A 26,362-nucleotide genomic window follows, 5' to 3' on the forward strand; every position below is an offset into this window, starting at 1 on the left:
AAATATGTCCCAGAGTAGCAGTGAAGGGAAACATGTCCCAGAGCAGCAGCTGTGAGGGGAAACATGTCCCAGAGCAGCAGTGAGGGGAAACAAGTCCCAGAGCTCAGCAAGGGGAAACATGTCCCAGAGCAGCAGCAGTGACGGGAAACATGTCCCAGAGCAGAAGTGAGAATAAACATGACCCAGAACAGCAGTGAGGGGAAACATGTCACAGAGCAGCAGTGAGAGTAAACATGTCCCAGAGCAGCATCTGTGAGGGGAAACATGTCCCAGAGTAGCAGTGAGGGGAAACATGTCCCAGAGCAGCAGCAGGGAGTCGAAACATGTCCCAGAGCAGCAGCAATGAGGTGAAACATGTCCCAGAGCAGCAGCTGTGAGGGGAAATATGTCCCAGAGCAGCAGCTGTGAGGGGAAACATGTCCCAGAGCAGAAGTGAGAGGAAACATGTCCCAGAGCAGAAGTGAGAATAAACATGTCCCCGAGCAACAGCAAAGGGAAACATGTCGCAGAGCAGCACTGAGGGGAAACATGTCCCAGAGCAGCAGCACTGAGGGAAAACATGTTCCAGAGCAGCCGCGAAGGGGAAACATGTCCCTGAGTAGCAGCAGTGAGGGGGAAACATGTCCCAGAACAGTAGTGAATGAAAACATGACCCAGAGCAGCAGTGGTGGCTAACCTGTCCCTGAGCAGCAGCATTAAAGTGAAACATGCCCATGAACATCAGCAGTGTAGGGAAACATGTCCCAGAGCAGCAGTGATGGAGAAACATGTCCCAGAACTGCAGCAGTGAGGGGAAACATGTCCCAGAGCAGCAGTGAGGGAGAAACATGTCCCAGAACAGCAGCAGTGAGGGAGAAACATGTCCCATAGTAGATGCAAGGGGGGAAACATGTCTCAGAGCAGCAGCAGCGAGTGGAAACATGTCTCAGAGCAGCAGCAGCTGTAAGGAGAAACATGTCCCAGAGCAGAAGTGAGAATAAACATGTCCATGAGCAACAGCAAAGGGAAACATGTCGCAGAACAACAGTGAGGGGAAACATGTCCCAGAGCAGCAGCAGTACGGGGAAACATGTCCCAGAGCAGCAGTGGGGGGGAAATATGACCCAGAGCAGCAGTGATGGGAAACGTGTCTCAGAGCAGCAGTGACGGGAAGCATGTTAAAAAGCAGCAGTGAGGGGGAGCAATTCCCAGCGAAGCAGCACTGAGGGGAAACATGTCCCAGAACAGTAGTGAATGGGAACATGTCCCAGAGCAGAAGCAGTGAGGGGAAACATATCCCAGAGCAGCAGTGATGGGAAACATATCCCAGAGCAGCTGTGAGGGGAAACATGTCCCAGAGCAGCAGTGATGGGAAACATGTCCCAGAGCAGAAGTGAGGGGGAAACATGTCCCAGAGCAGCAGTGAGGGGAAACATGTCACAGAGCAACAGTGAGGGTAAACATGTCCCAGAACATTAACAAACGGAAACATGTCCCAGAACAGCAGTAGTGACGGGAAACATGTGTAAGAACAGCAGAGGACGGGGGGAAAAATGTCCCAGAGCAGCAGCAGTGAGTGGAAACATATCCCAGAGCAGCAGTGAGGGGAAACATGTCCCACAGCAGCTGTGACAGGGAACATGCCGCACAGCAGCAGTGAGGTGAAACATGTCCCAGAGCAGAAGCAGTGAGGAGAAACATGCCACATAGTAGCAGCGAGGGGGATACATGTTCCAGAGCAGCAGTGAGGGGAAATATGTCCCAGAACAGCAGCAGTGAGGAAAAACATGTCCCAGAGCAGCAGTGGGGGAATTCATGTCGCAGAGCAGCAGTGAGGGGAAAAATGTCCCAGAGGAGCAGTGAATAGAAACATGTCCCAGAGCAGCAGCAGTAAGGGGAAACATGATACAGAGCAGCAGTGAGGGGGAAACATGTCCCAGAAGAGCAGCAGTGAGGGGAAACATGTCACAGAGCAGCAATGAGTGGAAACATGTCCCACAGCAGCAGTGAGGGGAAACATGTCACAGAGCAGCAATGAGTGGAAACATGTCCCACAGCAGCAGTGAGAGGAAACATGTCCCAGATCAGAAGCAAGGGGGAAACATGTCCCAGAGCAGCAGTGATGGGAAACATGTTCCAGAACAGCAGTGAATGGAAAGATATCCCAGAGCAGCAGCAGTGATGGGAAACATGTCCCACATCAGCAATGAGGGTTTACATGCCCGAGAGCAGCAGTGTGGGGAAACATTTCCCAGAGCAGCAGTGAGGGGAAACATGTCCCACGGCAGCAATGAGGGTTTACATGCCCCAGAGCAGCAGTGTGGGGAAACATTTCCCAGAGCAGCAGTGAGGGGAAACATGTCCCAGAGGAGCAGTGAATAGAAACATGTCCCACAGCAGCAGTGAGGGGGAATCATTTCCAAGAGCAGCAGCAGTGAGGGGAAACATGTCCCACAGTAGCTGTGAGGGGGAACATGCCGCACAGCAGCAGTGAGGGGAAACATGTCCCAGAGCAGCAGCAGTGAGGGGAAACATGTCCCAGAGCAGCAGTGAGGGGAAACATATCCCAGAGCAGCTTTGAGGGGAAACATATCCCAGAGCAGCAGTGAGGGGCAAAATGTCCCAGAGCAGCAGTGGTGGGGAGAAACATGTCCCAGAGCAGTAGTGAAGGGAAACATGTCGCAGAGCAGCACTGAGGGGCAAAATGTCCCAGAGGAGCAGTGAATAAAAACATGTCCCAGAGCAGCAGCAGTGAGGGAGAAACATGTCCCAGAGCAGCAGTGAGGGGGAACATGTCCCAGAACAGCAGCAGTGGGGGGATACATGTCCCAGAGCAGCAGTGACGGGAAACATGTCTCTGAGCAGCAGTGGTGGGGAAACATGTCCCAGAGCAGCAGTGAGGGGAAACATGTCCCAGAACAGCAGTGAGGGGAAACATGTCCCAGAGCAGCAGCAGTGAGGGGAAACATGTCCCAGAGCAGCAGTGAGGGGAAACATGTCCCAGAGCAGCAGCAGTGAGGGGAAACATGTCCCAGAACAGCAGTGAGGGGAAACATGTCCCAGAGCAGCAGCAGTGACGGGAAACATGTCCCAGAGCAGAAGTGAGAATAAACATGTCCCAGAGCAGCAGTGAGGGGAAACATGTCACAGAGCAGCATCTGTGAGGGGAAACATATCCCAGAGCAGCAGCAGGGAGTAGAAACATGTCCCAGAGCTGCAGCTGTGAGGGGAAATATGTCCCAGAGCAGCAGTGAGGGGAAACATGTCCCAGAACAGCAGCTGTGAGGGGAAACATGTCCCAGAGCAGCAGTGAGAGGAAACATGTCCCAGAGCAGAAGTGAGAATAAACATGTCCCCGAGCAACAGCAAAGGGAAACATGTCGCAGAGCAGCACTGAGGGAAAACATGTCCCAGACCAGCCGCGAAGGGGAAACATGTCCCAGAGCAGCAGTGAGGGGAAACATATCCCAGAGCAGCTTTGAGGGGAAACATATCCCAGAGCAGCAGTGAGGGGCAAAATGTCCCAGAGCAGCAGTGGTGGGGAGAAACATGTCCCAGAGCAGTAGTGAAGGGAAACATGTCGCAGAGCAGCACTGAGGGGCAAAATGTCCCAGAGGAGCAGTGAATAAAAACATGTCCCAGAGCAGCAGCAGTGAGGGAGAAACATGTCCCAGAGCAGCAGTGAGGGGGAACATGTCCCAGAACAGCAGCAGTGGGGGGATACATGTCCCAGAGCAGCAGTGACGGGAAACATGTCTCTGAGCAGCAGTGGTGGGGAAACATGTCCCAGAGCAGCAGTGAGGGGAAACATGTCCCAGAACAGCAGTGAGGGGAAACATGTCCCAGAGCAGCAGCAGTGAGGGGAAACATGTCCCAGAGCAGCAGTGAGGGGAAACATGTCCCAGAGCAGCAGCAGTGAGGGGAAACATGTCCCAGAACAGCAGTGAGGGGAAACATGTCCCAGAGCAGCAGCAGTGACGGGAAACATGTCCCAGAGCAGAAGTGAGAATAAACATGTCCCAGAGCAGCAGTGAGGGGAAACATGTCACAGAGCAGCATCTGTGAGGGGAAACATATCCCAGAGCAGCAGCAGGGAGTAGAAACATGTCCCAGAGCTGCAGCTGTGAGGGGAAATATGTCCCAGAGCAGCAGTGAGGGGAAACATGTCCCAGAACAGCAGCTGTGAGGGGAAACATGTCCCAGAGCAGCAGTGAGAGGAAACATGTCCCAGAGCAGAAGTGAGAATAAACATGTCCCCGAGCAACAGCAAAGGGAAACATGTCGCAGAGCAGCACTGAGGGAAAACATGTCCCAGACCAGCCGCGAAGGGGAAACATGTCCCAGAGCAGCAGTGAGAGGAAACATGTCCCAGAGCAGAAGTGAGAATAAACATGTCCCCGAGCAACAGCAAAGGGAAACATGTCGCAGAGCAGCACTGAGGGAAAACATGTCCCAGACCAGCCGCGAAGGGGAAACATGTCCCAGAGTAGCAGCAGTGAGGGGAAACATATCTCAGAACAGCAGCAGTACGGAGAAACATGTCCCAGAACAGCAGTGAGGGGGAAACATGTCCCATAGTAGATGCAAGGGGGAAACATGTCCCAGAGCAGCAGTGAGGGAGAAACATGTCCCAGAGCAGCAGTGAGGGGAAACATATCCCAGAACAGCAGCAGTGAGGGGAAACATGTCCCAGAGCAGCAGTGAGGGAGAAACATGTCCCAGAGCAGCAGCAGTAATGAAAACATGACCCAGAACAGCAGTGAGGGGAAACATGTCTCAGAACAGCAGCAGTGAGGGGAAACATGTCCCAGAGCAGCAGTGAGGGAGAAACATGTCCCAGAGCAGCAGTGAGGGGAAACATATCCCAGAACAGCAGCAGTGAGGGGAAACATGTCCCAGAGCAGCAGTGAGGGGGAAACATGTCCCAGAGTAGCTGCGAGGGGGAAACATGTTACAGAGCAGCAATGAGTGAAAACATGTCCCACAGCAGCAGTGAGGGGGAACATGCCGCACAGCAGCAGTGAGGGGAAAAATGTCTCAGAGCAGCAGTGGGGGGGAAATATGTCCCAGAGCAGCAGCGAGGGGAAACGTGTCCCAGAACAGCAGTGAGGGGAAATATGTCCCAGAACAGCAGCAGTGAGGAAAAACATGTTCCAGAGCAGCAGTGAGGGGAAATATGTCCCAGAACAGCAGCAGTGAGAGGAAACATGTCCCAGAGCAGCAGTGGGGGGATTCATGTCGCAGAGCAGCAGTGAGGGGAAAAATGTCCCAGAGGAGCAGTGAATAGATACATGTCCCAGAGCAGCAGCAGTAAGGGGAAACATGATACAGAGCAGCAGTGAGAGGGGAAACATGTCCCAGAAAGGCAGCAGTGAGGGGAAACATGTCACAGAGCAGCAATGAGTGGAAACATGTCCCACAGCAGCAGTGAGGGGAAATATGTTCCAGAACAGCAGTGAGGGGAAACATGTCCCACAGCAGCAGTGATGGGAAACATGCCGCACAGCAGCAGTGAGGGGAAACATGTTCCAGAACAGCAGTGAGGGGAAACATGTCCCACAGCAGCAGTGATGGGAAACATGTCGCAGAGCAGCAGTGAGGGGAAACATGTCCCACAGCAGCAGTGAGGGTGAACATGCCGCACAGCAGCAGTGAGGGGAAACATGTCCCAGAGCAATAGTGAAGGGAAACATGTCCCAGAACAGCAGCAGCAAGGGGAAACATGTTCTAGAGTAGCAGTGAGGGGAAACATGTCGCAGAGCAACAGTGAGGGTAAACATGTCCCAGAACATTAACAAACGGAAACATGTCCCAGAACAGCAGTAGTGACGGGAAACATGTCTAAGAGCAGCAGAGGACGGGGGGAAAAATGTCCCAGAGCAGCAGCAGTGAGTGGAAACATGTCGCAGAGCAGCAGTGAGGGGAAACATGTCCCACAGCAGCTGTGACGGGGAACATGCCGCACAGCAGCAGTGAGGGGAAACATGTCCCACAGCAGCAGTGAGGGTGAACATGCCGCACAGCAGCAGTGAGGGGGAACATGCCGCACAGCAGCAGTGAAGGGAAACATGTCCCAGAACAGCAGCAGCAAGGGGAAACATGTTCTAGAGCAGCAGTGAAGGGAAACATGTCGCAGAGCAACAGTGAGGGTAAACATGTCCCAGAACATTAACAAACGGAAACATGTCCCAGAACAGCAGTAGTGACGGGAAACATGTCTAAGAGCAGCAGAGGACGGGGGGAAAAATGTCCCAGAGCAGCAGCAGTGAGTGGAAACATGTCCCAGAGCAGCAGTGAGGGAGAAACATGTCCCAGAACAGCAGCAGTACGGGGAAACATGTCCCAGAGCAGCAGTGAGGGGAAATATGTCCCATAGTAGATGCAAGGGGGGAAACATGTCTCAGAGCAGCAGCAGCGAGTGGAAACATGTCTCAGAGCAGCAGCAGCGAGTGGAAACATGTCCCAGAGCAGCAGCAGCTGTAAGGAGAAACATGTCCCGGAGCAGAAGTAAGAATAAACATGCCCACGAGCAATAGCAAAGGGAAACATGTCCCAGAGCAGCAGTGAGTGGAAACATGTCCCAGAGCAGCAGCAGTGAGAGGAAACATGTCCCAGAGCAGCAGTGGGGGGGAAATATGACCCAGAGCAGCAGTGATGGGAAACGTGTCTCAGAGCAGCAGTGACGGGAAGCATGTTAAAAAGCAGCAGTGAGGGGGAGCAATTCCCAGCGAAGCAGCAGTGATGGGAAACATATCCCAGAGCAGCTGTGAGGGGAAACATGTCCCAGAGCAGCAGTGATGGGAAACATGTCTCAGAACAGCAGTGGGGTGAAATATGTCGCAGAGCAGCAGTGAGGGGAAACATGTCCCAGATGAGAAGTGAATGGGAACATGTCCCAGAGCAGCAGTGATGGGGAACATATCCCAGAGCAGTTGTGAGGGGAAACATGTACCAGAGCAGCAGTGGTGGCTAACTTGTCCCTGAGCAGCAGCATTGAAGTGAGGCATGTCCAAGAAGAGCAGCAGTGAATGGAAACATGTCCCATAGCAGCAGCAGTGAGGGGAAACATGTCCCATAGCAGCAGCAGTGAGGGGAATCATGTCGCAGAGCAGCAGTGAGGGGAAATATGCCGCACAGCAGCAGTGAGGGGATACTTGTCCCAGAGCAGCAGTGAGGGTAAACATGATACAGAGCAGCAGTGTGGGGGAAACATGTCTCAGAACAGCAGCAGTAAGGGGAAACATGTCCCATAGTAGCTGCGAGGGGGAAACATGTCCCAGAGCAGCAGTGGGGGGATTCATGTCGCAGAGCAGCAGTGAGGGGAAAAATGTCCCAGAGGAGCAGTGAATAGATACATGTCCCAGAGCAGCAGCAGTAAGGGGAAACATGATACAGAGCAGCAGTGAGATGGGAAACATGTCCCACAGCAGCAGTGAGGGGAAATATGTTCCAGAACAGCAGTGAGGGGAAACATGTCCCACAGCAGCAGTGATGGGAAACATGCCGCACAGCAGCAGTGAGGGGAAACATGTTCCAGAACAGCAGTGAGGGGAAACATGTCCCACAGCAGCAGTGATGGGAAACATGTCGCAGAGCAGCAGTGAGGGGAAACATGTCCCACAGCAGCAGTGAGGGTGAACATGCCGCACAGCAGCAGTGAGGGGAAACATGTCCCAGAGCAATAGTGAAGGGAAACATGTCCCAGAACAGCAGCAGCAAGGGGAAACATGTTCTAGAGTAGCAGTGAGGGGAAACATGTCGCAGAGCAACAGTGAGGGTAAACATGTCCCAGAACATTAACAAACGGAAACATGTCCCAGAACAGCAGTAGTGACGGGAAACATGTCTAAGAGCAGCAGAGGACGGGGGGAAAAATGTCCCAGAGCAGCAGCAGTGAGTGGAAACATGTCGCAGAGCAGCAGTGAGGGGAAACATGTCCCACAGCAGCTGTGACGGGGAACATGCCGCACAGCAGCAGTGAGGGGAAACATGTCCCACAGCAGCAGTGAGGGTGAACATGCCGCACAGCAGCAGTGAGGGGAAACATGTCCCAGAGCAATAGTGAAGGGAAACATGTCCCAGAACAGCAGCAGCAAGGGGAAACATGTTCTAGAGCAGCAGTGAGGGGAAACATGTCGCAGAGCAACAGTGAGGGTAAACATGTCCCAGAACATTAACAAACGGAAACATGTCCCAGAACAGCAGTAGTGACGGGAAACATGTCTAAGAGCAGCAGAGGACGGGGGGAAAAATGTCCCAGAGCAGCAGCAGTGAGTGGAAACATGTCCCAGAGCAGCAGTGAGGGAGAAACATGTCCCAGAACAGCAGCAGTACGGGGAAACATGTCCCAGAGCAGCAGTGAGGGGAAATATGTCCCATAGTAGATGCAAGGGGGGAAACATGTCTCAGAGCAGCAGCAGCGAGTGGAAACATGTCTCAGAGCAGCAGCAGCGAGTGGAAACATGTCCCAGAGCAGCAGCAGCTGTAAGGAGAAACATGTCCCGGAGCAGAAGTAAGAATAAACATGCCCACGAGCAACAGCAAAGGGAAACATGTCCCAGAGCAGCAGTGAGTGGAAACATGTCCCAGAGCAGCAGCAGTGAGAGGAAACATGTCCCAGAGCAGCAGTGGGGGGGAAATATGACCCAGAGCAGCAGTGATGGGAAACGTGTCTCAGAGCAGCAGTGACGGGAAGCATGTTAAAAAGCAGCAGTGAGGGGGAGCAATTCCCAGCGAAGCAGCAGTGATGGGAAACATATCCCAGAGCAGCTGTGAGGGGAAACATGTCCCAGAGCAGCAGTGATGGGAAACATGTCTCAGAACAGCAGTGGGGTGAAATATGTCGCAGAGCAGCAGTGAGGGGAAACATGTCCCAGATGAGAAGTGAATGGGAACATGTCCCAGAGCAGCAGTGATGGGGAACATATCCCAGAGCAGTTGTGAGGGGAAACATGTACCAGAGCAGCAGTGGTGGCTAACTTGTCCCTGAGCAGCAGCATTGAAGTGAGGCATGTCCAAGAAGAGCAGCAGTGAATGGAAACATGTCCCATAGCAGCAGCAGTGAGGGGAAACATGTCGCAGAGCAGCAGTGAGGGGAAATATGCCGCACAGCAGCAGTGAGGGGATACTTGTCCCAGAGCAGCAGTGAGGGTAAACATGATACAGAGCAGCAGTGTGGGGGAAACATGTCTCAGAACAGCAGCAGTAAGGGGAAACATGTCCCAGAGCAGCAGTGAGGGGAAACATGTCCCAGAGCAGCAGTGAGGGGAAACATGTCCCAGAGCAGCAGTGAGGGGAAACATGTCCCATAGTAGCTGCGAGGGGGAAACATGTCCCAGAGCAGCAGTGAGGGGAAACATGTCCCAGAGCAGCAGTGAGGGGAAACATGTCCCAGAGCAGCAGTGAGGGGAAACATGTCCCAGAGCAGCAGTGAGGGGAAACATGTCACAGAGCAACAGTGAGGGTAAACATGTCCCAGAACATTAACAAACGGAAACATGTCCCAGAACAGCAGTAGTGACGGGAAACATGTCTAAGAGCAGCAGAGGACGGGGGGAAAAATGTCCCAGAGCAGCAGCAGTGAGTGGAAACATATCCCAGAGCAGCAGTGAGGGGAAACATGTCCCACAGCAGCTGTGACAGGGAACATGCCGCACAGCAGCAGTGAGGTGAAACATGTCCCAGAGCAGCAGCAGTGAGGAGAAACATGCCACATAGTAGCAGCGAGGGGGATACATTTTCCAGAGCAGCAGTGAGGGGAAATATGTCCCAGAACAGCAGCAGTGAGGAAAAACATGTCCCAAAGCAGCAGTGAGGGGAAATATGTCCCAGAACAGCAGCAGTGAGAGGAAACATGTCCCAGAGCAGCAGTGGGGGAATTCATGTCGCAGAGCAGCAGTGAGGGGAAAAATGTCCCAGAGGAGCAGTGAATAGAAACATGTCCCAGAGCAGCAGCAGTAAGGGGAAACATGATACAGAGCAGCAGTGAGGGGGAAACATGTCCCAGAAGAGCAGCAGTGAGGGGAAACATGTCACAGAGCAGCAGTGAGGGGGAACATGCCGCACAGCAGCAGTGAGAGGAAACATCTCCCACAGCAGCAGTGAGAGGAAACATGTCCCAGATCAGAAGCAAGGGGGAAACATGTCCCAGAGCAGCAGTGATGGGAAACATGTTCCAGAACAGCAGTGAATGGAAAGATATCCCAGAGCAGCAGCAGTGATGGGAAACATGTCCCACAGCAGCAATGAGGGTTTACATGCCCCAGAGCAGCAGTGTGGGGAAACATTTCCCAGAGCAGCAGTGAGGGGAAACATGTCCCAGAGGAGCAGTGAATAGAAACATGTCCCACAGCAGCAGTGAGGGGGAATCATTTCCAAGAGCAGCAGCAGTGAGGGGAAACATGTCCCACAGTAGCTGTGAGGGGGAACATGCCGCACAGCAGCAGTGAGGGGAAACATGTCCCAGAGCAGCAGCAGTGAGGGGAAACATGTCCCAGAGCAGAAGTGAGGGGAAACATGTCCCAGAGCAGCTTTGAGGGGAAACATGTCCCAGAGTAGCAGTGAAAGGAAAGATATCCCAGAGCAGCAGCAGTTAGAGGAAACATGTCCCAGAGCAGCAGTGAGGGGCAAAATGTCCCAGAGCAGCAGTGGTGGGGAGAAACATGTCCCAGAGCAGTAGTGAAGGGAAACATGTCGCAGAGCAGCACTGAGGGGCAAAATGTCCCAGAGGAGCAGTGAATAGAAACATGTCCCAGAGCAGCAGCAGTGAGGGGAAAACATGTCCCTGAGCAGTAGTGAAGGGAAACATGTCGCAGAGCAGCACTGAGGGGCAAAATGTCCCAGAGGATCAGTGAATAGAAACATGTCCCAGAGCAGCAGCAGTGAGGGGGAAACATGTCCCTGAGCAGTAGTGAAGGGAAACATATCCCAGAACAGCAGCAGCAAGGGGAAACATGTCCCAGAGCAGCAGTGAGGGCAAACATGTCCCAGAACAGCAATAGCAAGGGGAAACATGTCACAGAGTAGCAGCAGTGAGTGGGAAACATGTCCCCGAGCAGCAGCAGTGAGGGGAAACATGTCCCAGAGCAGCAGCAGTGAGGGGAAACATGTCCCAGAGCAGCAGCAGTGAGGGGAAACATGTCCCAAAGCAGCAGCAGTGAGGGGAAACATGTCACAGAGCAGCAGCCGTCACGGGAAACATGTCTCAGAGCAACAGTGAGAGCAAACTTGTCCCACATCAGCAATGAGGGTTTACATGCCCCAGAGCAGCAGTGAGGGGAAACATGTCCCAGAGCAGCTGTGAAGGGAAACATGTCCCAGAGCAATAGTGAAGGGAAACATGTCCCAGAACAGCAGCAGCAAGGGGAAACATGTTCCAGAGCAGCAGCCGTCACGGGAAACATGTCCCAGAGCAGCAGTGAATGGAAAGATATCCCAGAGCAGCAGCAGTGAAGGGAAACATATCCCCGAACAGCAGCAGCAAGGGGAAACATGTCCCAGAGCAGCAGCAGTGATGGGAAACATGTCTCAGAGCAGCAGTGAGGGGAAACATGTCCCAGAACAGCAACAGCAAGGGGAAACATGTCCCAGAGCAGCAGCAGTGAGAGGAAACATGTCCCAGAGCAGCAGTGAGGGGAAATATGTCCCAGAACAGCAGCATTGAGAGGAAACATGTCCCAGAGCAGCACTGAGGGGAAATATGTCCCAGAACAGCAGCATTGAGAGGAAACATGTCCCAGAGCAGAAGTGAGAATAAACATGTCGCAGAGCAGCTGTGAGGGGAAACATGTCCCAGAACATCAGCAAAAGGAAACATGTCCCAGAGCAGCAGAAGTGACGGGAAACATGTCTCAAAGCAGCAGAGGATGGGGGGAAAAATGTCCCAGAGCAGCAGCAGAGAGTGGAAACATGTCCCAGAGCAGCAGTGAGGGGAAACATGTCCCACAGCAGCTGTGAGGGTGAATATGCCGCACAGCAGCAGTGAGAGAAAACATGTTAAAGAACAGCAATGAGGGGATCATGTCCCAGAGCAGCAGTGAATGGAAAGATATCCCAGAGCAGCAGCAGTGAGGGGAAACATGTCCCATTGTAGCTGCGATGGGGAAACATGTCACAGAGTAGCAATGTGTGGAAACATGTCCCACAGCAGCAGTGAGGGGGAACATGTCCCAGAGCAGTAGTGAAGGGAAACATGTCCCAGAACAGCAGCAGCAAGGGGAAACATGTCCCAGAGCAGCAGTGGGGGGAAACATGTTCCAGAACAGCAGTGAATGGAAAGATATCCGAGAGCAGCAGCAGTGAGGGGAAACATGTCCCAGAGCAGTAGTGAAGGGAAACATATCCCAGAATAGCAGCAGCAAGGGGAAACATGTTCCAGAGCAGCAGCCGTCACGGGAAACATGTCTCAGAGCAACAGTGAGAGCAAACTTGTCCCACATCAGCAATGAGGGTTTACATGCCCCAGAGCAGCAGTGTGGGGAAACATTTCCCAGAGCAGCAGTGAGGGGAAACATGTCCCAGAGCAGCTGTGAAGGGAAACATGTCCCAGAACAGCAGTGAGGGGAAACATGTCCCAGAGCAGCAGTGAATGGAAAGATATCCCAGAGCAGCAGCAGTGAGGAGAAACATGTCCCACAGTAGCTGTGAGGGGGAACATGCCGCACAGCAGCAGTGAGGGGAAACATGTCCCACAGCAGCAGTGAGGGGAACATGTCCCACAGCAGCAGTGAGGGGGAAAATGCCACACAGCAGCAGTGAGGGGAAACATGTCCCAGAGCAGCAGTGAGGGGAAACATATCCCAGAGCAGCAGTGAGGGGGAACATTCCGCACAGCAGCAGTGGGGGGAAACATGTCCCAGAGCAGCAGAAAGGTGAAACATGTCCCAGAGCTGCAGCAGCATTGAAGAGAAACATGTCCCAGAGCAGAAGTGACAATAAACATGTCCCAGAGCAGCAGTGAGGAGGAACATGTCCCAGTGCAGCGGTGAGGGGAAACATATCAACGAGCAGCAGTGACGGGAAACATGTCAAAGAGCAGCAGTGAGGGTAAACAAGTCGCAGAACATTAGCAAACGGAAACATGTCCCAGAGCAGCAGCTGTGAGGGGAAACATGTCCCAGAGCAGAAGTGAGATTAAAATGTCCCAGAGCAGCAGCAACAGTGAGAGTAAACATGTCCCAGAGCAGCAGTGATGGGAAACATGTCGCAGAGCAGCAGTGAGGGGAAACATGTCGCAGAGCAGCAGTGAGGGGAAACAAGTCCCAGAGCTCAGCAAGGGGAAACATGTCCCAGAGCAGCAGCAGCAGTGAGAGTAAACATGTCCCAGAGCAGCAGTGATGGGAAACATGTCTCAGAGCAGAAGTGAGAATAAACATGTCCCAGAGCAGCAGTGAGGGGAAACATGTCGCAGAACAGCAACAGTGATGGGAAACATGTCTCAGAGCAGCAGAGAAGAGGGGGAAAAATGTCCCAGAGCAGCAGCAGTGAGTGGAAACATGTCGCAGAGCAGCAGTGAGGGGAAACATGTCGCAGAGCAGCAGTGAGGGCAAACTTGTCCCACAGCAGCAATGAGGGTTTACATGCCCCAGAGCAGCAGTGAGGGGAAACATGTCCCAGAGCAGCAGTGAGGGCAAACTTGTCCCAGAGCAGCAGTGAGGGGGAAATATGTCCCAGAGCAGCAGCAGTGAAGAGAAACATGTCCCAGAGCAGCAGTGAGGGGAAACATGTCCCAGAACAGCAGTGAGGGCAAACTTGTCCCACAGCAGCAATGAGGGTTTACATGCCCCAGAGCAGCAGTGAGGGGAAACATGTACCAGAACAGCAACAGCAAGGGGAAACATGTCCCAGAGCAGCAGTGAGGAGGAAATATGTCCCAGAGCAGCAGCAGTGAGGGGGAAATATGTCCCAGAGCAGCAGTGAGGGGGAAATATGTCCCAGAGCAGCAGCAGTGAGGAGAAACATGTCCCATAGCAGCAGTGGTGGCTAACTTGTCCCTGAGCCGCAGCATTGAAGTGAAACATGTCCAGGAAGAGCAGTAGTGAATGGAAACATGTCCCATAGCAGCAGCAGTGAGGAGAAACATGTCCCAAAGTAGCAGTGAGGGGGAGACATGTTCCAGGGCAGCAGGGAGGGGAAACATGTCCCAGAGCAGCAGTGAGGGGAAATATGTCCCAGAACAGCAGCAGTAAGGGGAAACATGATATAGAGCAGCAATGAGGGGAAACATGTCCCACAGCAGCAGTGAGGGGAAATGTGTCCCATAGCAGCAGTGAGGGGAAATGTGTCCCATAGCAGCAGTGAGGGGAAACATGTCCCAGAGCAGCAGTGAGGGGAAAAATGTCCCACAGCAGCAGTGAGGGGAAACATGTCCCACAGTAGCTGTGTGGGGGAACATGCCGCACAGAGGCAGTGAGGGGAAACATTTCCCAGAGCAGCAGTGAGGGGAAACATGTCCCACAGTAGCTGTGAGGGGGAACATGCCGCACAGCAGCAGTGAGGGGGAACATGTCCCAGAGCTGCAGCAGCATTGAAGAGAAACATGTCCCAGAGCAGAAGTGACAATAAACATGTCGCACAGCAGCAGTGAGGGGAAACATGTCGCACAGCAGCAGTGAGGAGGAACATGCCCCAGAACAGCAGTGAATGCAAAGATATCCCAGAGCAGCAGCAGTGAGGGGAAACATGTCCCAGAGCAGTAGTGAAGGGAAACATATCCCAGAACAGCAGCAGCAAGGGGAAACATGTCCCAGAGCAGCAGTGAGGGGAAACATGTCCCAGAGCAGAAGTGAGAATAAACATGTCACAGAGCAGCAGCTGTGAGGGGTAACATGTCCCAGAACATTAGCAAAAGGAAACATGTCCCAGAGCAGCAGCTGTGAGGGGAAACATGTCCCAGAACATTAGCAAAAGGAAACATGTCCCAGAGCAGCAGCTGTGAGGGGAAATATGTCCCAGAACAGAAACAGCGAGGGGAAACATGTCCCAGAGCAGCAGCAGAGAGTGGAAACATGTCCCAGAACAACAGTGAGTGGAAACATGTCACAGAACAGCAGCAGTGAGGGGAAACGTGTCCCAGAGCAGTAGTGAAGGGAAACATGTCCCAGAACAGCAGCAGCAAGGGGAAACATGTTCCAGAGCAGCAGCCGTCACGGGAAACATGTCTCAGAGCAACAGTGAGAGCAAACTTGTCCCACATCAGCAATGAGGATTTACATGCCCCAGAGCAGCAGTGTGGGGAAACATTTCCCAGAGCAGCAGTGAGGGGAAACATGTCCCACATCAGCTGTGGGGGGAAACATGTCGCAGCGCAGCAGTGAGGGGAAAAATGTCCCAGAGCAGCAGTGAATGGAAAGATTTCCCAGAGCAGCAGTGAGGGGAAACATGTCCCACAGCAGCAGTGAGGGGGAATCATTTCCGAGAGCAGCAGCAGTGAGGGGAAACATGTCCAAGAGCAGTAGTGAAGGGAAACATATCCCAGAACAGCAGCAGCAAGGAGAAACATGTCCCAGAGAAGCAGTGAGGGCAAACTTGTCCCACAGCAGCAATGAGGGTTTACATGCCCCAGAGCAGCAGTGAGGGGAAACATGTCCCAGAACAGCAACAGCAAGGGGAAACATATCCTAGCGCAGCAGCAGTGAGGAGAAACATGTCCCATAGCAGCAGTGGTGGCTAACTTGTCCCTGAGCCGCAGCATTGAAGTGAAACATGTCCAGGAAGAGCAGTAGTGAATGGAAACATGTCCCATAGCAGCAGCAGTGAGGAGAAACATGTCCCATAGTAGCAGTGAGGGGGAAACATGTTCCAGGGCAGCAGGGAGGGGAAACATGTTCCAGAGCAGCAGTGAGGGGAAATATGTCCCAGAACAGCAGCAGTGAGAGGAAACATGTCCCAGAGCAGCAGTGAGGGGAAATATGTCCCAGAGCAGCAGTAGTAAGGGGAAACATGATATAGAGCAGCAATGAGGGGAAACATGTCCCACAGCAGCAGTGAAGGGAAATGTGTCCCATAGCAGCAGTGAGGGGAAACATGTCCCATAGCAGCAGTGAGGGGAAACATGTCCCACAGCAGCAGTGAGGGGAAAATGCCGCACAGCAGCAGTGAGGGGAAACATGTCCCACAGCAGCAGTGAGGGGAAACATGTCCCACAGTAGCTGTGAGGGGGAACATGTCCCACAGTAGCTGTGAGGGGGAACATGCCGCACAGCAGCAGTGAGGTGAAACATGTCCCACAGCAGCAGTGAGGGGGAACATCTCCCATAGCAGCAGTGAGGGGAAACATATCCCAGAGCAGCAGTGAGGAGGAACATGCCGCACAGCAGCAGTGGGGGGAAACATATCCCAGAGCTGCAGCAGCATTGAAGAGAAACATGTCCCAGAGCAGAAGTGACAATAAACATGTCCCAGAGCAGCAGTGAGGGGAAACATGTCCCAGAACAGCAGCAGTGAGGAGAAACATGTCCCCGTGCAGCGGTGAGGGGAAACATATCAATGAGCAGCAGTGACGGGAAACATATCAACGAGCAGCAGTGAGGGTAAACAAGTCCCAGAACATTAGCAAACGGAAACATGTCCCAAAGCAGCAGCTGTGAGAGGAAACATGTCCCAGAGCAGAAGTGAGATTAAAATGTCCCAGAGCAGCAGCAACAGTGAGAGTAAACATGTCCCAGAGCAGCAGTGATGGGAAACATGTCGCAGAGCAGCAGTGAGGGGAAACAAGTCCCAGAGCTCAGCAAGGGGAAACATGTCCCAGAGCAGCAGCAACAGCGAGAGTAAACATGTCCCAGAGCAGCAGTGATGGGAAACATGTCACAGAGCAGCAGTAATGGGAAACATGTCCCAGAGCAGAAGTGAGAATAAACATGTCACAGAACAGCAACAGTGAGGGGAAACATGTCTCAGAGCAGCAGAGAACGGGGGAAAAATGTCCCAGAGCAGCAGCAGTGAGTGGAAACATATCCCAGAGCAGCAGTGAGGGGAAACATGTCGCAGAGCAGCAGTGAGGGGAAACATGTGCCAGAACATTAACAAACGGAAACATGCCCCAGAGCAGCAGCTGTGAGGAGAAACATGTCCCACAGCAGCTGTGACGGGGAACATGTCTAAGAGCAGCAGTGAGGGAAACATGTCCCAGAGCAGCAGTGAATGGAAAGATATCCCAGAGCAGCAGCAGTGGGGAGAAACATGTCCCAGAGCAGCAGTGAGGGGAAATGTGTCCCATAGCAGCAGTGAGGGGAAATGTGTCCCATAGCAGCAGTGAGGGGAAACATGCCACACAGCAGCAGTGAGGGGAAACATGTCCCAGAGTAGCAGTGAATGGAAAGATATCCCAGAGCAGCAGCAGTGGGGAGAAACATGTCCCAGAGCAGCAGTGAGGGGAAATGTGTCCCATAGCAGCAGTGAGGGGAAATGTGTCCCATAGCAGCAGTGAGGAGAAACATGCCACACAGCAGCAGTGAGGGGAAACATGTCCCACAGTAGCTGTGAGGGGGAGCATGCCGCACAGCAGCAGTGAGGGGGAACATGCCACACAGCAGCAGTGAGGGGGAACATGCCACACAGCAGCAGTGAGGGGGAACATGTCCCAGAGCAGAAGCAGCATTGAAGAGAAACATGTCCCAGAGCAGAAGTGAGAATAAACATGTCACAGAGCAGCAGCTGTGAGGGGTAATATGTCCCAGAACATTAGCAAAAGGAAACATGTCCCAGAGCAGCAGTTGTGAGGGGAAACATGTCCCAGAACAGAAACAGCGAGGGGAAACATGTCCCAGAGCAGCAGAGGACGGGGGGAAAAATGTCCCAGAGCAGCAGCAGAGAGTGGAAACATGTCCCAGAGCAGCAGTGAGTGGAAACATGTCCCAGAGCAGCAGTGAGGGGAAACATGTCCCAGAGCAGCAGTGAGTGGAAACATGTCCCAGAGCAGCAGTGAGGGGAAACATGTCCCAGAGCAACAGTGAGTGGAAACATGTCCCAGAACAGCTGTGTGGGGAAACATGTCCCAGAGCAGCAGTGAATGGAAAGATATCCCAGAGCAGCAGCAGTGAGGAGAAACATGTCCCATAGTAGCTACGATGGGGAAACATGTCACAGAACAGCAATGTGTGGAAACATGTCCCACAGCAGCAGTGAGGGGAAACATGCCGCACAGCAGCAGTGAGGGGAAACATGTCCCAGAGCAGTAGTGAAGGGAAACATGTCCCAGAACAGCAGCAGCAAGGGGAAACATGTTCCAGAGCAGCAGTTGTCACGGGAAACTTGTCTCAGAGCAACAGTGAGAGCAAACTTGTCCCACATCAGCAATGAGGGTTTACATGCCCCAGAGCAGCAGTGTGGGGAAACATTTCCCAGAGCAGCAGTGAGGGGAAACATGTCCCACAGCAGCAGTGGGGGGAAACATGTCGCAGAGCAGCAGTGAGGGGAAAAATGTCCCAGAGCTGCAGCAGCATTGAAGAGAAACATGTCCCAGAGCAGAAGTGACAATAAACATGTCCCAGAACAGCGGTGAGGGGAAACATGTCCCAGAGCAGCGGTAGGGTGAACCATGTCGCAGAACAGCAGTGCGGGAAAACATGTCCCAGAGCAGTGGTGTGGGGAAACATGTCCCAGAACAGCAGCAGTGAGAGTAAACATGTCCCAGAACAGCAGCAGTGAGAGTAAACATGTCCCAGAGCAGCAGCAGTGAGAGTAAACATGTCCCAGAGCAGTGGTCTGGGGAAACATGTCCCAGAGCAGTGGTGTGGGGAAACATGTCCCAGAGCAGCAGCAACGGAAGCATCTTCTGGAAATGAGGAGGAATGTCTTCAGCCAGATGATTGTTAGTCTGCGGTACTCATTTCATCAGGGCACCGTGGAGGCCAGATCATTGAGCATATTTAAGACAGAATTAGATAGACTGTTGATTGGTAAGGGAATCAGGATTATCGTGCGAATGCAGGAGAATAGGATTGAGAAACATATCAGCCATGATCGAATAGCAGGGAAGACACATTGAGCCAAATGGTCAAATTCTGCTTCCACATTTTCCTCTCTTTTCGGTGCTCTGTGTGGTTCACTGGGCACAAAGATTAGCCATGGCACCTCCTGCCTGAGTGATGTCACCTGTAGCCAGGGTACCACATGCTGAGAGCTAGCCAGTTCCCGAGAAAACACTTCCCCGATCTTGGCAGATGAGATTATTCAGGGACATCAGCAAGGCCTCTCTCTGGACTCCCACCAGCCATGACACTGAAACATCGTGGACTTTATAGGTGGAGAGGTGGAGATGGGAGTTTGCTGCAGACCTCACAGTTGTGTAGGGAGTGTGGAAGGAGAGGGAAGGGAGCCACTGGTTGGTGGAGGAATGTTGGAGACCAGACATCCACTCAGCCCTCACGAGGAGAAGACCCTACAATTGTGCCGATGTGGGACTCCATGTATTGGAGTCCAGGTGTTCAGCACACTATGGGTCTCCTCAGTGAGAAGCTGGAGCAATGCAGCCATCTCTGCAACTGTCTGACTACCCCCATCGGCAGGTTTGTGGCTCTAATGGAGGGACAGCCAACACTGGCACAGATCTGTGACTAGATTATGTCGGACTCTCACAGCAACCCAGCCTGTACCTGACAGAGGCAAAGTACTGAACGTGACCTCCTTCCTGAAGCACAAGTGCACCGACCTGTTGTGTAAAAGTTTCACTAACCACTCCAGATTCCCCTGACTAATAGGCGTCTCCATGGAGTTTAGCACGATCCACTCCCTGAAGACTTTCAGACATGTCTCATTGCTGAGTTTAACATAAATGTCGATTCCGCGTGGTGTAGCTGCTAACCTGACATATCACGCTGATGTATGAGAAGGTGTTGGCCACCTCAGCTGAGCGCTGCTGTTCAGCACAGTCACCTGCCTGGCTTTGTGACTGTGCCAATCGCCAGCACAAAGGCACAGCAGACCAAGGCTCACAAGTTGCTGGCATTCCAGTGGGCGCTTGTTATATGCTCGCTGAAAGACAGGGGGAGCAGCTTGGGTGGGCAGCCTGTTTCACAATGTAGACTGAGCACCTCATCCTCTATGGCCACTGTACTCCATGTAGTTGCCAATGTACAGTGAGCGATGCCAAGGTATTGCAGAGATGCTGGCATTAGCTCCCTGAAAATCTGGTTCCAGTGCCCATGGTGTCAAAATGTTGAGCTGGCACTCGTGCCAGCTTGTGCCCTGCTCTGTGGTTTGGCCACAGGCAACATGGAGGTCACAAGCAGTGAGCTGAAACCTCCAACTACCGGCTCTGATATTCATGTGGAGTCTTCCTACAGATAGTTTGTATGGCGTAAGATCAGAAGTCCATAGTGAGTTGCACTGTTATCGATTTGCTTATGGTAAGCAATGAAGAATGTCAATTGGGAGCTTGCTGCTGCCTGGCAGAATCTAACCACAGCACTTGAGTAAACTGGGGACGTCACGGTGAGGTGATCTGAAATTTGAGACAACCATCTTGCCGAATTCTGCCACAGCCCAAGCCCTTCAGTCACTCATAGGATTCTGCTTAAGGTTTTTGTTTTCAGAAAATGATCGCTATTTTCAACGAAAGTGCTTGGCAGACAGAAAAAGAAAACTCTGTTGTTCTTTTGGCATGAAAACAAAATCCCAAATGCAGTTAATGGAATTTACTCGAACCTTAATTTCAGGTGTAGCCAATTAGCCTCACAGTTAAGCTGAGCAATAAGTAGTTTCTGACAATCTCCATAGTCATAATGACTCATCTATTATCAGTACATCTGTAGAACAATTACCAGACAGTTTTTGTTTACTGTTTTTGAAACATATAATGCACAAGTTTTCTCTCTGATAATTGTGTTTGTGATGGGAAACCTTGTTAATTACTGTTGCAGTAGGCGTATAAGCCAATCTTCTTCGCATGTGCAATTGTACTCAGAATGCTGGTGCCAGTGAATGGATTTCAGCAATCGAAACAACTTGAATTCGTAAAGCAGCTTCCATGAAGCCATAGTACCAGTGACATTTCAGGAGAAAGTGAGGATCGCAGATGCTGGAGATCAGAGTCAAAAAGTGTGGTGCCGGAAAAGCACAGCAGGTCAGGCAGTATCCGAGGAGCAGGAGAGTCGACATTTCAAGTGTAAGCTCTTCATCAGGAATGTCAGTGAAATTTTGTTTCGAAGTATTGTGGCAGTAGGAAAGACAGCAACTAATGTACACAGAACAACGTGATTATTGACTGGCCAATCTTTGCTTCAGAGGTGTTGCTTGAGACATTAATATGGAGCAAAATCTTTACGTAGATATTCCTAGGTCTTCTTTCAAGCCAACCTATTCAGAGCTGTTATTACACACCTTGGGAGCAGGTGGGACTTCAGCCCAGGCCTCTTTGTTTAGGGGGAGGGACACTACCACCGAGCAACAAACAAGCCCTCCTGGTCTTCTTTGAAACAACGTCATTCAATCCTTTACAGCTACTGGGGTGGAGGAGAATGCAGACAGGACCGTGGTTTAATGTCACAATTAAAGTTTCACCTTCCAATCATGCAGCACTCACTCAGAAACTTCACTGTGAGTTCTACTGCACCAACGAGCGTTTATCCTCCACTCAGTTAATTCTATCTTCATTGCACCCCATAAACAAATCCTTCTGTGACTTTCTCCCTTACGTACGCATCGACATTGATATTTAGGTAAGTTTTCTCTGTGCTACTTACCTTGTGAAACCAAGTTCCAGTTTCTCACTTTTCTTTCATCACACTATTGTTTACAGCTTATCAATTTATTAATGACTGGCTTACAACTGTCCCCCCTTATGTGGTCAGAGTCACACTGTAAAGCCAGGAGAAAGTGAGGACTGCAGATGCTGGAGTACCAGAGTTGAAAAATGTGGTGCTGGAAAAACACAGCAGGCCAGGCAGCACACGAGGAGCAGGAGAATCGACGTTTCGGGCATAAGCCCTTCTTCAAGAATGAGGCTGGTGTGCCAAGCAGGCTGAGATAAAGGACGGTGGGGTGGGGGGGGATTTGGGGGAGGGGTGCTGGGAATTTCCTTGTAGAGGGAGGAGGAGAGCTTCTTCAAGGAAGGCTTCCTTGCAAGAGGATTCACAGTAGGTAAAGATCAACTAGGAGAAAGTGAGGACTGCAGATGCTGTAGTTTCCTTGTAGAGGGAGGAGGAGAGCTTCTTCAAGGTATGACCAACTCTGCCCCCATGACTAACTCCGCCCCCATGCCTAACTCCGCCCCCCACTCCCAGTCCCAGCCCCACACTAGGTCTCAGGTCCCAGGTCCTAGCTCCCAGCCCTGCCGTATTTTTACCATCCTTCCAGACCTTCCCCTCTCTGACGATGAATGATCAGTCCTCAGTAGAAGCCTCACCTTCATCCCCCTACGCTCCCGGATCAATGAGTTCAACACGCAGCTAGATATCGAGCATTTCTCCTGCCGCCTTCGCCTCCGTGCCTACTTCTTCAAGCAGGACTCTCGCCCACCCTCTGACGACCCCTTCGCCCAGCTCCAACACACCCCATCCACCTGGACACCTTGTGCTGGCCTCTTACCCGCCCTCGATCTCTTCGTAGCCAACTGCCGCCGCAACATTGACTGCCTCAACCTGACAACCCCTCTAATCCACTCCAACCTCTCACCCTCGAAACATGCAGCCCTCCACTCCCTCCACTCCAACCCCAACTTCACTATCAAACCGGCAGACAAGGGAGGCACAGTGGTAGTTTGGCGCACCGACCTTTACACTGCTGAAGCTAGACACCAACTCGCAGACGCCTCCTCCTACTGCCCCCTTGACCATGACCCCACCTCCCACCACCAAACCATCATCTCCCAGACCATCCATAACCTAATCACCTTAGGAGATCTCCCGTCCACTGCCTCCAACCTCATAGACCCACAATCCCGCACCGCCCGTTTCTACCTCCTGCCCAAAATCCACAAACCCGACTGCCCCGGCCGACCCATTGTCTCAGCCTGCTCATGCCCCACCGAACTCATCTCTGCATACCTCGACACGGTCCTGTCCCCCTTAGTCCAAGACCTCCCCACCTACGTTCGGGACACCACCCACGCCCTCCACCTCCTTCATGATTTTTGCTTCCCTGGCCCCAAAGCCTTATCTTCACAATGGACATCCAGTCCCTATACACCTCCATACCCATCATGAAGGCCTCCAAGCCCGCCGCTTCTTCCTGTCCCACCGACCCAACCAGTACCCTTCCACTGACACTCTCCTTAGACTGATTGAACTGGTCCTCACCCTGAACAACTTCTCCTTCCAGTCCTCCCACTTCCTCCAAACCAAAGGAGTAGCCATGGGCACCCGCATGGGCCCCAGCTATGCCTGCCTCTTCGTAGGATATGTGGAACAGTCCATCTTCCGCAGCTACACTGGCACCACCCCCCACCTTTTCCTCCGTTGTATTGGTGCTACCTCATGCTTCCACGAGGAGATTGAACAGTTCATCCACTTTACTAACACCTTCCACCCTGACCTCAAATTTACCTGGACCATCTCAGACTCTTCCCTCCCCTTCCTAGACCTCTCCATTTCTATCTCGGGTGATTGACTCAACACAGACATTTACTACAAACCGACCGACTCCCACAGCTACCTAGATTACACCTCCTCCCACCCTGCCCCCTGTAAAAATGCCATCCCATATTCCCAATTCCTTCGCCTCCGCTGCATCTGCTCTCAGGAGGACCAATTCCATTACCGGACAACCCAGCTGGCCTCCTTCTTCAAAGACTGCAATTTCCCCTCTGACATGGTCAACGATGCTCTCCACCACATTTCTTCCACTTCTCGCTCCTCTGCCCTTGAACCCCGCCCCTCCAATCGCCACCAGGACAGAACCCCCCTGGTCCTCACCTTCCACCCCACCAACCTCCGGATACATCGTATCATCCTACGTCATTTCCGCCACCTCCGAACAGACCCCACCACCAGGGATATATTTCCCGCCCCACCCCTATCAGTGTTCCGGAGAGACCACTCTCTCCACGACTCCCTCGTCAGGTCCACACCCCCCACCAACCCAACCTCCACTCCCGGCACCTGCCCCTGCAACCACAAGAAGTGCAAAACTTGCACCCACACCTCCCTCCAAGGCCCCAAGGGATCCTTCCATATCCGTCGCAAATTCACCTGCACTTCCACACACATCATTTACTTTATCCATTGCACACGATGTGGTCTCCTCTACATTGGGGAGACAGGCTGCCTACTTGCGGAACGTTTCAGAGAACACCTCTGGGACACCCACAACAACCAACCCAACCGCCCCGTGGCTGAACACTTTAACTCCCCCTCCCACTCCACCAAGGATATGCAGGTCCTTGGCCTCCTCCATCCCCAGACCCTAACCACACGATGCCTGGGGGAAGAGCGCCTCATCCTCTGCCTAGGAACCCTCTAACCATCAGGGATGAATGTGGATTTCTCCAGCTTCCTCATTTCCCCTCCCCCCACCTTATCTCAGTCCCAACCCTCGGATTCAGCATCGCCCTCTTGACCTGCAATCTTCTTCCCGACCTCTCTGCCCCCACCCCCTCTCCGGCCTATCACCCTCACACTCACCTCCTTCCATCTATCATATTCCTAGCGCCCCTCCCCCAAATTCCCTCCCCCCTAACCTTTACCTCAGCCTGTTTGGCACACCAGCCTCATTCCTGAAGAAGGGCTTATGCCCGAATAGTCGATTCTCCTGTTCCTCGGATGCTGCCTGGCCTGCTGTGTTTTTCCAACACAACATTTTTCAACTCACACTGTAAAGTCCCTTCATGATATGAGACAGCACTCTGGTCATGTCATCTTGAAGTAGAAATATTCCTTTACTGTTCCTTCACTGTTACTGGGTCAAAAACCTTCCCAAATAGCACTGTTGAGTGTTCCTACATTCCAATGGCTGCAGTGATTCAAGAAAGCAGCTCAATACCACCTTCTCGAGGGCAATCAGGGATGGTCAAACCAGCAACATTGTTGACCCATATAAGAACGAGAAACATTGATCATCTCTCCATCCTCAGCTGTATAAAAGACTGTTCACCCTTTTTTGTGCTAATAGCTGATTTCTCAGCTCTATATTAACCATGTACTATACTTTTTTTACAGTTGCTTCAGCATTTTTGCGTACTTTTTAATAAAATGGCGTCAAAAACTGCCCACTATTGGAGCATCAACCTTTCATACTCAAGTCTCAAGAATTGAACCCAGGACTCTCTACCTCAATGAATAACTGTGTTACTACAGAGATACAATTGACACATTGCTGGTTCAATTGTGGAATGCGTTACAATTAAATGATGCAGATAAGTGGAGAAATGCACTGATACAAACTACAGTCATTGGCTTACTGTAGTCATGTGACCTCAAGTATGAACAACTTTATCCCAGCCACTGAACAAATTATTTGAAACATGTATCAGAGGTGTGAACATGCAAACATATATGCAGATGTATAAATTAGGATCAGAACTAGGCCATTTGGTACCTCAAGCCTGCCCTACCATTTGGCCCATCAATTCTGCACCCACCCTCCATGCAGAAACCCCTCTCCCTCTATCTCCACGTTTAGCATGGCCAATCCACGTAAGCTTTACGTCTTTGGACTGTGGGAGTAAACTAGAGCACCTGGCACAAAATCACACAGACCCAGGGAGAATGTGCGAACTCCATAGACCCAAGGCTGGAATCTAATGTGGGTCCCTGGCACAGTGAGGCAGCAGTGCTAATCACTGAACCATCATACTACTCATGTCTGATCTCTTAGTATTACAAATTATATCTTCCAATCTAACCCCCATACCCATTGATTCCCCGTCCAACAGCTCCCTTCATATTAAGAGTAATCAGTGACACCATCTCCATCATCTTCTGAGGCACAGTTTCAAAGTCACAAAGTCCTCTGAGAGAAAAAAAACATTTTTCATCTTTAGTCTAAATGAATGACCTCAATGCTAATGCAGTATCTCCTTGTCCTTGAATCATCCCCATTGTGACTCCTCATTACTGATATAACATCTCGTGAAAACAGAATATCCTTCTTTACGCTGTCAAAATCATTCATAATTTTGAATACCTTAATAAGATCACCTTTTAATCTTCTCTGCTCCAGAAAGAAAAAGACCAATCTCTCTAATCTTTCCTTGTCACTAAAATACTTCATTCTTGCTAACGTTTTAATAGATCTCCTTTGCACTTTCTCCAGGGCTTTAACATCCTTCCTTAAATAAGATGCCCAGAACTGAACACAATACTTCAAATATGGTCTGATCAATGATTTGTCATTGAAAGTGTAGCATCACTTCTTGCTTTTACACTATGCCTCTTTTGAAAACCCAAGGATTCTAAAAAAAAACCTTCTTATCACTTCTTTCAACTTGCCTGGCTGCTTTCAGGGAATT

The sequence above is a fragment of the Chiloscyllium punctatum genome, chromosome 26, assembly GCF_047496795.1.
Source record: "Chiloscyllium punctatum isolate Juve2018m chromosome 26, sChiPun1.3, whole genome shotgun sequence".
In the NCBI taxonomy this organism is placed as follows: domain Eukaryota; kingdom Metazoa; phylum Chordata; class Chondrichthyes; order Orectolobiformes; family Hemiscylliidae; genus Chiloscyllium; species Chiloscyllium punctatum.